The sequence below is a fragment of the Mixophyes fleayi genome, chromosome 1 (assembly GCF_038048845.1).
Source record: "Mixophyes fleayi isolate aMixFle1 chromosome 1, aMixFle1.hap1, whole genome shotgun sequence".
Taxonomy (NCBI): domain Eukaryota; kingdom Metazoa; phylum Chordata; class Amphibia; order Anura; family Limnodynastidae; genus Mixophyes; species Mixophyes fleayi.
The window spans coordinates 366,955,028-366,968,648 of record NC_134402.1 but is presented as its reverse complement, the minus strand read 5'-3'; positions in this window follow the sequence as shown (position 1 = coordinate 366,968,648).

The window sequence follows — 13,621 nt, the reverse complement described above, 5'->3', positions numbered from 1 at the left end:
AGATTCTCTCATCACTCTTCCCTCTGACACTAGGGTGTGTGCAGTACACTGCAGGCTAGGGTTTTACCTTGAGACGGTTCTGCAGATAGTGGAGACTGTCTTTGGCACCCCGCTGCGTGTCCCCAGCTGTTCTCCGTCCGCTTTGCTGCAATGTCACAGTTCTGGCAGCAGCTCACTCTTGTCTCTGCTCGGCTGCACGTTCTCCCCCTTGTTCCTTCTACCATGCTGCTCTCTCTCTCTCCTCCTTCCTGCACATCCTCTTACTGTTACTCCCCCAGCCAATAAGGGCCTTCATCCTCCTCCTGTCAATCACTCCTGGGCACAAGTTTTCAGGAGCACAATTAACCCCTTGTAGCCCTGCATTTTAAAAGCGTTTATGCACTCCTCTGTGCTGTTCAACAGGGCTTTGGGGTAGCACAGAAGACCTTACCTTAAGGAAATCATTTCACCCTTTGTTCCATATGTTTTCTTTGTAAAATATTTTAGTGAAATAAAGAGTTAATTATTATTATTATTATTATTATTATTATTATTATTAATATGTTACGGGGGTGACACGTATGAATGTATCGCATACGTGTAACGTTCATGCAAGCGTGTTCTTTATCTCTCTGCTGCTGTCCCTGCCATAGTTGCCAACTCCACTTATAACAAGTAGAATTGGGCTTGTTTTTTTTTCAAGTTGCGTTTTTATTTTTGCAGGTCGCGGGTTACGGGTTATTGGGTGTGCTACATGTGTTGCGGGCTACACGAGCTCAGGTCTGTCTCGCCCTTGCTTTAGGTACTTCCTGAGAGTCTAAGACACTCCTAAATTTCTGCCCCTCCTCTCTCTCACGTATGTTCCTTTCCTAACTTCCCCTCCCACTGAACCCAGAAGTGCTGCCCTCCTCCCTACTTATCCTTTCCCTGGATATGGAGCTAGCACTGCCCCTTTGTTGTTACTTGCTGTGGTTATCCCGTATTGGTGAGTTTAAGTTCATTTAATGTTCTCTCGTTTAACCACTGATCTCCACCGTCTCTTCCCTCCAGCAGTCTCTTCCTTTCTCACCCACATTCACAGCGGCTCTCTCTGTCTCCAGAGTTAAAGTGCTAGCTCTTCGGAACAGGGACATCTGCAGTCACTTCCTATAGAACGTTTCATATTGTGCAATGAAACTGGTGTACTTATCAGAGTTCATGTAAATAGGGCTCAGCCTGAAATAATCCACGAAGTTCATTATTATCATTTAGGCACTGTTCAAATAATCACATAGATAATTATTGTTTTTGGGGACCATGTCTTTTACTTGATACTGCACAAATAATTTGGTGTTCAGCTAATTAGAAGGTACTGTATTTATGCTAGCTGTAGAATATGTAGAAGGCCCTTGACCAAGAACTTCAAGTTGCGCTGTCAAATATCGAGCCGAATATAAAACTATTGTGTTCATTAAAACAAGCACAGGTATCATATTAGTTGTAGTTAAAAATTAATATTAATTATAGTTATAAGCTAACACAGTTAATATTGTTTATAAGAAAAAAAAATTATTAGCTGCAATGTTAAATTTAACACATAAAAAAATAACAATTAAATGTAATTTCTGTATATGCACTTTATAATTCCTGCTTTTTTTGTATATTTTTTCTTTTGGTGTACCGCGGGTGAGAAAAGGTTGCGGAGCACTGGACTAGAGTGTTCACTCATTGCTCAGCTTTCCAGAAGGTGAATTGTAACCATGTCTTTTCCAAACAGGACCCCGACATTGCAGGATCCAGCCAAGCAACAACTGAGCTTGTGATACCAGCAGCAGCACCAGGTAGTCAAAGCTGCAAGAACAGATAAGAGAACGGTCTAGTGCTTGTATAGGGCTAGGCACACCCCCACAGTAGGATGGTTATGCCACCTACTGTTGTGCACCATTGCGGGGCAGCAGCATTTACTCCCACCAAGATGGAAGGCGGTGGAGGCACCAATGCTCTCTCATACCCAAGGCAGTAACATGTCTAGTCACGGCTCTGATGTCACACAGTGCTGGTCTATTCAGCATGGGGCTGAATTCCTAATTGAATTGAGTGCAAAAATCTCCATCCATTAGGGAAAAAACACCCTCTTTCCGAAAGCACTAGGACTCCTCCCAACACCCGTAGAAGGGAGGATGGGGTATTGGGAAAGTATTGTAATAATAAGTAGTTAAAATAGACAAATAAGCATTTTTCTAGTGAAACTACTGGCAGCCATATAGTTATAAATCGGAATCTTCTTTCCTGAAGTATTCCAAATAGAAAAGTCATTACATGAGCATACCCTTACTATACTAAGCTAATGCTTGCCCATCCTTATTCCACCTGTCCAGGTGTGAGACACTCGTGAACTATGCGCACAATATGGAAATGCGCATCTTGCGTCCAATTGTAAATGAGCCCCTTGATGTCCCTTGACAGCATTTCCAGAAACTACATCTTCAGTCTTTTGTTAACTGCATTGCTTTGTAAGGCTCAATACAAGCTAACGATCCCATACAGTATCCAGACGCTCCATACATTAGAGGGAAAATCCATCTTTTCACCTAAATCCTCTTTTTTCTCTTTTTTCTTAAACATATCCCTTCTTCAGTTCTCCTGTGTAGATATATTCATAAACTGGCTACAAAGGATGTCTATTTGACTCAAATATGTATACTATCATCCACAATTTAAACTATTAGATTTTTATAGCTTTTTTTGTGATTTGAATGTATAATACATTTTGGTGGAGCACTTTATAAGGTGGATGCTGGACCGGGGGCTCAATGCAATTTAATATGATCCTCTGTTAGCCATACTGCAACAGCTGCAAGCCACATTCCACATACAACATCTGCCAGTTACATTAAAGAGACTATTGCACAAATCACCCAATAGAAAATGACTCCTTTTCACATTTGTTTTCATATATGCTCTGTCTTCCATTGTAGAGAGAAATGAGGTGTGTTGCTGTATTGAAAATTCTTGCTGCAGATCACAGCTTCAAGCTTCCTTTAGTGCCTCACAGAGCCTTCTTATGTTCACTGAATCACAGCTGACTTCTGGAGCTTTATCTGGTGCCAAATATATATAAAGAGGAAACATATCTGTATTTACCAGCACCTGCTCAAAATGTTTGCTCCACTTCTTAGCTCTGGTCACCCCAGTCCTTTTGACCTCCATCCATTCTCATTAGTAATTCTGCCTCCTATATCCTGATCACAGCAGCTATTAGCCTCCTGGTTGATCCCACGGTTACCTCCCCTGAACTAAACTTCAAGGGGTATAGTTACTAAACTGCGGGTTTGAAAAGTGGAGATGTTGCCTATAGCAACCAATCAGACTCTAGTTATCATTTATTTAGTACATTCTACAAAATGACAGCTAGTATCTGATTGGTTGCTATGGGCAACATCTCCACTTTTTCAAACCCGCAGTTTAGCAAATATTCCCCCAGAAGCCATTCTGAGATCTGTGTAGGAGCAGATCGCTGCCAGTGATAGAACAGGCTTATAGCCAGGGCTGGATTAAGGGAATGGAGGCCCCTGGGCTAAGGGGCCCACCATTCCCCGCGAGGCCCCCAATGTGAGCCGTCCGCCGCCCCCCGCGAGGACCCCCCCCCCCCCAAGCACTTACCTGTCAGTGCAGTCCTCCGTCCCGGCGCGCTGTAAGCTCCTTACTGAGGAGATCTTGCGAGAGTTCATGAACTCTCGCGAGATATCCTCAGTAAGCAGACTACAGCGCGCCGGGACGGAGGACTGCACTGACAGTACTCAGCAGCATTGATCGGGCTGGGGGCGCCCCCACCCCTGACCGATCAATAATGCTGCTGAAGAGTTTGAAGGGCCCCCTGGATGCCCGAGGCCCCTGGGCTATAGCCCAGTTAGACCTCGGGTTAATCCGGCCCTGCTTATAGCTGTTCAACAATTCATGACAGATGGCAGTAATACACTGTATGAAATCAATGCCATTTTGGCAATTCCCAACTAGCGGTAGTAAAGCACATCTCAGCCCTCCTGCGGGTAACAACAATTAGGGCTAAAGAGCAATACCTGATTGCAGTTCATATATACCTTCACTCTCAGTCTAGCTCTGCAGGAGCAAAGTCTGGATTACAGCATTGATTTGTTTACAGACTAGTACTGGTTTGTTTTTTTTACCTCTACTTTCCAACTATTCTACAGTCTTCACCCCTATAACCACAGCTTACTCCTGCCACCCTCCTACTCTCTTTGGTGAGACAGGTTTGTAACATATATGATTTACTGTAGAATCCAGAGGTCGTATACGGTGGAATGCCATACCGCTACTTCTCCTACTTCCCTCATTGAAAAATTAACAAATTACATTTATTTGTATTCCAATTACATTTTGCATACTGCCACTTCTAAATTTCTACTTCAACCACTGGTTAAATCAGAACATATTTATATAGTTGCAATTTAAAAGGAGACTAAACGATGACTAGAGATTATTGAGAGGAAAGGACATGACACTTCTTCTGCATATTTACATTGCATGAGAATTGCCATATTGCACATGTTGGCATTTAATAGACCAAATATATAAATAATAAAATTACATTAGAAGTTGACAGCTGTTTCAATAGAGATTATTATTTCTATATACACATATATACATACTATTTTGCACTTAATAATCAAAATATCTGATAAGGTGAATATGCAGTTGTTTTTAAGTGGATGTTATTCAAGAAATTGGTGCTGCTCTAGACTTCATTTACAAGACTGATAAATACTGTAGTCTTCTTAGTTTCCTCTATTTAGAAATCGAATGTGCACTTTCTAAAGAAGGATTTCCTGCAGAGATTATCAGGTCTATTCATCACATTCTCCTGTCTGTAACATTTAGGTTAAAACAACTATTTATCTTAAGTCTTCTGGCTGTTAAACTAGTGCAAAACAATAGCAGCTAATTTATTATAGCTGGGGAAATGGCAATTTCAACTTCATGAACTCTAACATCCAAGAGACACGGGCTACTTGTTGTTCAAGAATAATTGTTTCAGAACTTTTTTCTCTAATGGAAGTGAGAGGAGTTTAATTAGTTCAGTGATTTAAAGCATTGAGCTCTTTGAATTACTGGGGCTTTGAGGTGACAAATCCATGATCCAGGTTAAAGTCATGGGTTAGAGACTGATGGGTCCCATCAGGACACATTCAACTTGTGAGTAGTGACTGGAAGTTAACTACAGCTTATTACTGATGTTATAAAAGGAAGGTCATACCAAGGACCGATCCAGAGCAGCAAGAACTCTGTGATCCCAGAGCCTAGTTCTGGGTCTGCTAAGCGGATTCCCCCTTATGTCTTTGGGACCTATAGAAGTTGTGGACCGAGTCCAGTGTGGATCATGTGTGGCTCAGACGCACATGTCAGTACTACACTTATTCAAATATAAACCTTTTTACTCAGTGCACAATGCTCTCCTTCCAGTGCTGAATTCTGTCATGTGAACTGTCTTAGCACAGGTTACTGCAATAGCACAATACGAAGAAAAACTAGGCCAGATTTGTGAGAAACCACATAGGTTTGACCCTAAGGAACCGGTATTACAGAGGCATCAGTCTGCTCATTGCTTCTTCCTTTTACAATGTTTGCTTTTCCTACATTTTCTGCCCAGGTGCTACTAAATCAGTGATTGACCTTCTCATTAATTTTATATGTACGTGAACTTCTGCTGGTATTAGGGGATGGAGTTTGTTATCAAGGTCACCTTAATGTATTATTGGGTCCAGTACAAAGACCACATTAAAGGTGTCCCATACCACTTTGCAAAACATGAAGTCACCATGGAACGTTTTACTGGTAAATGCCCTCTTTTCTACTCTACTAAAGTGAACCTGTGTATTGTCATCTTAAAAAATATGTTCAATTTAATTTATTACTTTTTTACAGATAGAACTTGGTATCAGTTGAAACCATGAAGTTCTGCTCCGTGACGGGCAAGTGGAAAGCAAAATAACAGCCTAGACATGCAAAAATAAAAATTAAATCCAAGTGCTATAAATTGACTGCTTCCAGAATTTTTCTTTTCAGTCAATATTTTGACCTTCTCTAAAATTTTCTTAAACCATGAAATTAATTATTCACTGAGCTTATCTATTCTTAATTTCATAATCATGTAAAATATGCCAGCACAATTATACCAATTTGTGATAACCTCATTTCCTCCCATTAGAGTAGCATTCACTATTTGAAAGCAAATAAATACCTTTACATAGTTTGTCACCTGCAGAGAAAGCACTATACGCTAAAAGCCAGGGCCTCTCTACCTGCTGATTAATTAATGAGTGCATCGTTATCTTCTCATTCACACAAGAACCTCCCTGCATAGATAACTGCAAAGGATTCTATGAATTTGTATATAACTGGCAAGGAATGCTTTACAGATGACATATACATTGTTTGAATGCAGTGGCTTTATTTTGCTATTCTTCACTAGTACTATAACAAGTGAATACTAAATTGAAAACACAAATGTTTCCATCTGTCATTTAAATATGTAATAATCCACAGTAAATGATAATGATCTTAGAAGCCACCAAGGAGCTCCATGTCCAGCTGGATTAAGACCCCCATGGGGCCCTAGTCAGGATACTGTTTTGGGCCCCATGTACTCTGATATATCAGATCTTGTGAGAAAGTTCTCCGGTTATAAATACTGGACTGCAGCTAAGAGCTCATATGTGGCAGAAGCTCTTAGCAAGCTAGTAGATGAAGAGGATGCCAGGAATCAGAAATCATGGGGCCCAGTACGAGCCTCCCACCCCTCCATGAGCAACAGCGCAACACAAACTTACCTGGGGGCCCGCTGTCTCGCAGTCCTCTGGTCTCCGCTACTCTGCACTGATGCCAGATCACATGATCGCAGGGGAATGATTCCTCCACCCCTGCGATCGCATTCTGGTGCCTGGCTGTCATGGTGACAGCCAGGCTGAAGACATCAGCGCAGAGTAGCGGAGACCGGCGGACTGCAAGACAGCGGGCCCACAGGTAAGTTTGTGTTGCCCTGTTGTACCTGGCCCCCTGGTAAGCCCGGACCCGATACAACAGTGCCCCCTGTACCCCCCTGATGGCAGCCCTGCCAGGAATGTCCATGTGTATATAGGTGAGCAATAAAGAGGGTCAACTAGGGGAGTGTTTATTTCAAATAAATATGTTTTTTTATATGGCGTCTGTAATTTTTTTTTTACATTGTTCCCTAGTGCACTACAGATACTAGCATGTGGTTCACCAAGTGCCAGAATGCCATATCAGCCATGGGTATGCTGGCTCTTGTAGTACTACAAGTACAGCGATGCCCATACACTTAATGGGGGTGTGGGCATGCTGGGATCAATACTGCACCACTGAGAAAATGGTTAATTAAATATTTTATTCATTAAACCACACCCACTGCACTAGGCGGTCATGCTTTTTTCAAATTATTATTTATTTTATTTTTTCATACACAAGCTCTGTGATGATAATCACCAGTATGGATTTTACAGCAGGGTGGAAGCAACTGAAACACATACACCTCCTAGAGGTGTATCTGCAGCTACTTCCCCACTAGCATAGTACGTACTATGATTTTGTCTACCCGCCCCTACCTCCCCCATTCTTCGTCTCTAAGCGTAGAGATGTGCAAGAGGGAGATACGTCTTAGTCTGCGTTCATACTGAGACATAAATTCTTCTACTGCTCATGCACAGTTCTAAAAACTCTTTTTGCATTTAAGAGTTGGGCTTAAGTCCGACTATACCTGACCCAAGTGAATAGAGGGAGAGGATAAAGAGTAGGACTATGAAGAGGGATAATTGTAACGAGTCGCGGCGGCTTCAGGCACCACCGCGACTCGCTCCTTCAGATGTCTTCACGTCCCGGCCTTCGTCATGATGACCGGGACGTCACTTCCGCTTTGTCCCGGCCGTTGTCAAGGCAACGGTCGGGACGCTCTTTGGTCTCTAGCGCCGCGTCCCGGCATCTAGGGCAGCCGAGCGCATGCGCAAAGCAGTAATTAGGTGCCAGCTGGTTGTACTCTGCTCCTGCTTTCAGGACAATTCCTATTGGACCACATTAGTATTTAAGGCAGGAAGGGGCAAGCCCTCCCTGCCGGGTATAGTTCCTGCTTGCTGCTGACTAGCCTGCTGTATTTCTGGTTTCTGCTACCTTTGCATTGATTCTTGCTGCCGACCTTTGCCTGACTCCTGACTTCGTTTGATTGCCTGTGTCCCTAGACCTCTTTGCCTGGTATCCTACACTGCTAATTTGCCTGTGACCTCTGACCCCGGATTGGTATCTGGATTTTCTGTTTGCTGCCGGCCTCGACCTTTGCCTGAACCTCACTCTGCTATCGCTCCTGTACTCTATCGCTGGGTTCTCCCCAGTCAGCGCACGACCCTCAGCTGTCTGCGGCCAAGTCTGTCCCCACCACTAGGGGCTCCAGCGAAAACCAGACTTCTGAGTAGACTCCGGGTTTCTGTGTTGCTGGCTGTTGCGGGTTCCTAACAATAATGGGGCAGATGAAGAGGTATTGCAGTCCCAAGGGCTACACAATGATAGTTAACTCAAAAACAATTTGATATGCTGTGTTCTTAAGCATGACGAAGCAAGGCAAAATAAATGCATTTAGGGAAAATGTTGACTGAGTCTGACAGTAACCTCTATATGCCTCAGTCTCCACTGAAAATGGATCCCTCCCTATACAGGTGCATGTGGCACTGAAGTGCGACGGGGTGAGGGCTTGGGGTAGCTCAGTGCTTCTGAAGCACTGGGCACAATTACAAAGGAGGCGGCACGCCCACAGTGACAGACAAGCTACCTTCTAATGCACATTCTGCCGCACTCTGTCCCAATTTTTCTTTTAAAAATGTAGGGAGACATACATATGGGAAGGGGCGGGGTAACTAATCTTGCGCAGAGACTCAGTAATTTGTTAATCCCATGGTGGCCACCCTGATAGTGATTGTATCTTGCTACACTGTCTCTGTGTTATTGTCATCATCATCTTGAACTTAATAACATCTCTAAAGCGCATCTGTTCACACAGGGCAGCAATGTTTTTGATTTCAACTGAAGCACAATACAAAATAAGTTGCCTGCCCAAATAAGCCCCAGTCCTCCACCTGAAACACACCTGGGGGTAAATGTATCATACTCCGGTTTCTTCAAGTAGCCGGAAATCGGCGAGTTGACAGCTAAAATTTAAAGCGGCGCTGCCTTGTAAAGGCACGTTTCTCTTTACAAGGCAGCGCCGCTTTAAATTTTAGCTGTCAACTCACTGATTTCTGGCGACTTGAAGAAACCGGAGTATGATACATTTACCCCCTGGTCTTAAAATAAATACTTGTTCTGCTGGTCTGTCAACAGAAGTATAGATACAAGAGTTTGGTGAGACAGACACAGCCTAGAAAGAAGAGTTGGGATTGGTACTTAGAGTGTCTTTCATGAATATATTCTGTTTTGCCTTCAAAACTACTCTCCAACCACGGCCTCTCACAGTGGACAGATTCTTCTACTCATTGGTGTGGCACTACCTTGATCTTGTTTTCTTTGGACAATGTTCAATTTCTGATTTCTGACACTCCTTTCCACCTCTCAGATGATCACATTATCACCTGGAAGCTCTCGTCCTTTACTTTAAACAATCTACTGTCAAACTCTATTTTGCTGTCAAACTCTAACAACTCTCCACCTCTCTGCAACAACTTCTCTCTTCAATTGCTACATTCTCCTCTTCTGACAGTACCACATCTTAACCAAATCCTAGAAACAACCATTGATAAAGTGGCTCCAGCTACACATTACACTCTGCATCAACAACAACGTTGGCGGTGATGTGGCATGTGGATATCGCGCTGTGCACATTGCCAGCAATTACGGTAGAAATCTCTGCACATTTTTCTTAGCGAAAAATGAGTGGAGATTTCTGTGAAAATCTACAAATTGTCTCCGGAGTTTCGGTGAGATACTGTGGCTTATTGTATTCCCCCCTAAATGATATCTAAAATCCCTAATAGTTTACAGTATGGGCGGCATGGTGGCTTAGTGGTTAGCACTTCTGCCTCACATCACTGGGGTCATGAGTTTTATTCCTGACCATGGCCTTATCTATGTGGAGTTTGTATGTTCTCCCCGTTTTTGCGTGGGTTTTCCTCCGGGTGCTCCGGTTTCTTCCCACACTCTAAAAACATAGTAGAAGGTTAAGTGGCTGCTATTAAATTTACTTTAGTCTCTCTCTCTCTCTCTCTCTGTATGTCTGTGTGTATGTTAGGGAATTTAGACTGTAAGCTCTATTGGGGCAGGGACTGATGTGAGTGAGTTCTCTGTACAGCGCTGCGGAATTAGTGGTGCTATATAAATAGATGATGATGATGTCATTCCTTATAGCAAAAGTTTTCCTAATTAACACTGATCAGCAATCAGCAACTTTAAGAATTGACACCAAAAGTCAACATTTAAGAGTGAATCATATTTATATGTTAGCATAAATTGCCTCTTATATGCCATATACCTCATACAGCACTTTAGGCCCAAATTAATTTGACATAAAAAAGCAGCCCGAACGTACATGCAAAAATGCATGTAGACAGAAATATATAAAAATATAGATTTGGTTAGAGGAAAGATACGGCATCCATCATCATCAACTTGATAATATGACCGTAGTTTTAAAATAAATAGTAACAGGTTCTTCAAAAAAGGTAGAAACATTATTTAATACAACTGTGGAATTACAAGTCTGGGTATGACCTGGCAACCATGGCCGCTAGAACATGTAATTCCACAATAGTATATCAGTAAACACCCACACACAGTTATCAAAATATTTTAAAATAAAATAAAACCAAATTACTAAATCCAAAGGCAATATTCAAGTCTTAATGAAACTTTCAACTGCTATATGTTTGGTGTGTAAGATTATAATATTGAAGAAATATTGTAACATTGTTGTATAAGCAAATTATACTATTATATACATATGTGTCTGCATTGTGATTGGCCTTCATACAGTAACTACTGATCAAAGAACTCTGCAAGAGAGGCGTGTTCTTTAAGCAATGGAAAGAAGTGGGACTGGAAGTGTGAAAATGGTGAGAGTAATTAACAACACTATCTAGGAACAGTGTATGGAAATAGTGAGCATAAATACATAAGCACATATTTAATACACCTTAATTTCCTGCTACATAGTTTGTAAATAACCTTTATGGCCTCTCGTTCTCCTGCTGATTCTTTTGATATTTTCACATATTTTAAAATCTCGCCTCGCATAAGCTTCTAGTTGTCTTGCTTAAAATTCTATATTTATTATTATCTCTACTATATTGATATAGTGTTATCGTTCATTAAAGTGCACTTTAAAAAGCAAAGTGTGGCGAAATGTAGTATATCTAATGATTGATTGTTATTTTCTGTTGAATTTATGGATAACACTGTGAATATTTTAGTGTATAGTGTAAAGTGTATTTGGTTAACTGACCTGAGTCTGACCTAGGAAAGTGTCAATGGTCTTGTGAAAGTAGCCAGGCCCAGGCACAGATAAATCTCTGAGTAGTTTGTGTATGCAGAGGAGTTAAACTTAGCCAAGCTGAACAAACCAACAGAGGTGAGACTTCAAGGTCCTGCATACATTCCAATCTCAGCTCACTTCGAAAGAACTGTGACATTTGGGAGATCAATCTGTCTTTATTGACAACTAAATTCCTAAGGTGAGGGGGTGTAGAGCCAACAAGAAATGGTTTAAAATCTTCTGCCTTAGACATCAGATTGTGCATTTTATGAGGGGTCTATCAAGACTGAAATGTCCGATCCTTTTCCATTGTGTTCCCTCACACACAGCCAGTCTACCTCGTAAGTAGTACTCTGATTTTATTTCCTATTTTATTTCTGAAACTCTTTTGTGCAACATATTGTATGTCTTTTTTATTAATTTTTGTAAACCTTGGAAACATTTTTCAGATTAAATAAATTTAATCTAGTGTATTCTCCGTGATTCTTTGTGAACGTACGAAGCCCAGGGAGGCTCATGCTACATATGTATGTGATTTAAGTGTGAAACTTTAATAAGTGGTTTTGGTGAACGTAAGGACACCATAATAAATTCTTTGTGTTGGCAGAAAAGGTGTATTCATTGCTAAGTGACTAAGGTGACGCCAGTCACGGCCAGCTGTTCAGATTGCTGTATCTGGGACAGGCTGGGTAATCAAGACACAAAGTGCAAAAAAAAAAAAAGAAAAAGTGTAAAGGCATTGAAGGCAATTGACAGCTAGAAGTAATAAACTCATAGGAAGTAATGATCGGCTCCTGGTCTGAGGAGCTGGATTGAATTGTTCCATTTTTGGTTGTGAAAAAGTGGTGTTAACTTCATTATTTGTAGGTTGGTAAGTAGACAAAACTGTGTAGGTTCTAGTGACGTGAGATTGGAATTCATTGAAAAACATAACACGCGTGCAAAATTTATAGTCCATAGTCCTTAGACAAACAACTGATCTCTGCTCCATAAAAACACAAAATTGCTAACTAGCCCCTTTAATATTTCAATTTAATAATGATATTTAGCAGATTATTGAATTGTTCACTATCTTGTAAACCTTGATGCATGTTTACTATTTATTATTATGGTGATGAATGTCTTCAAACAATCACAATTTTACAACATCTATTATGCTATGTTATGCTTATATCTAATTTTTAAGATTTATTGCCCATACATAAGAATGTCTCCATATAAATGTACATTTTTATTCTTTAACTTCCCGGGACAAATGCTTCTATGGAGGCTTGTAAATCTTACCTCCTACACCTTGCCATGGTCACCAGAAAAAGCCTCCCTAACACATAATAATTATTATTTTAAATACCCTGAAGTCTGACAACATCATATTATTGCTAGGTCATACATCCTAACACTGGAAACCTCTTGAATCCCAACTTCACAGGAGTCGGCGACGAAAGTGCCAACCCCTTATATCAGGTTAAATAGAAGGTATGGTATGTGTGTGGCACACAAATGATTTAAAGCCCATAGATTGTAAGCTTGTGAGCAGGGCCCTCTTACCTCTCTGTCTGTATGTATTACCCAGTATTGTTTTATTACTTTGTTCCTAATTGTAGAGTGCTACGGAATTTGCTGGCGCTATATAAATAAATGTTGATGATGATGATGAAGCAATTTTATTTCACCCAGAATTACGGTTTAGAAATGTGACTGCCCATTAAATAAAAACAATTTCAATGTGAACAAATTGAAATTTAAAAATTAAAAATTGTGCTTACTCAAAATGTGAACTATTCATCCAAATAGACAAATTGGTTTTACTGAAATGTATAATATACTTCAATAGTTATATGTGGGTTAGAATTGTTAATTACACCCCTTCTGCAGTGATGGGGCACCGTTACTTTCAACAAAACGCTCTTTGGATTATCTAGGTGCATTTTATATAGGAAAGTAATCAAACAAAAAAATGTGATAATGTGACACACAAAATTCAGACAATGACAAAGTCCTTGTTATGTAACACAGTATTTCATGTGTAGCTATTAGTGGGATTGCATGTGCAGCCGACTTATAAAAGTGGCTTGGAGAAATAGGTAAATAAATCCAGTGCTTTTCTTGTCATAGAACTCA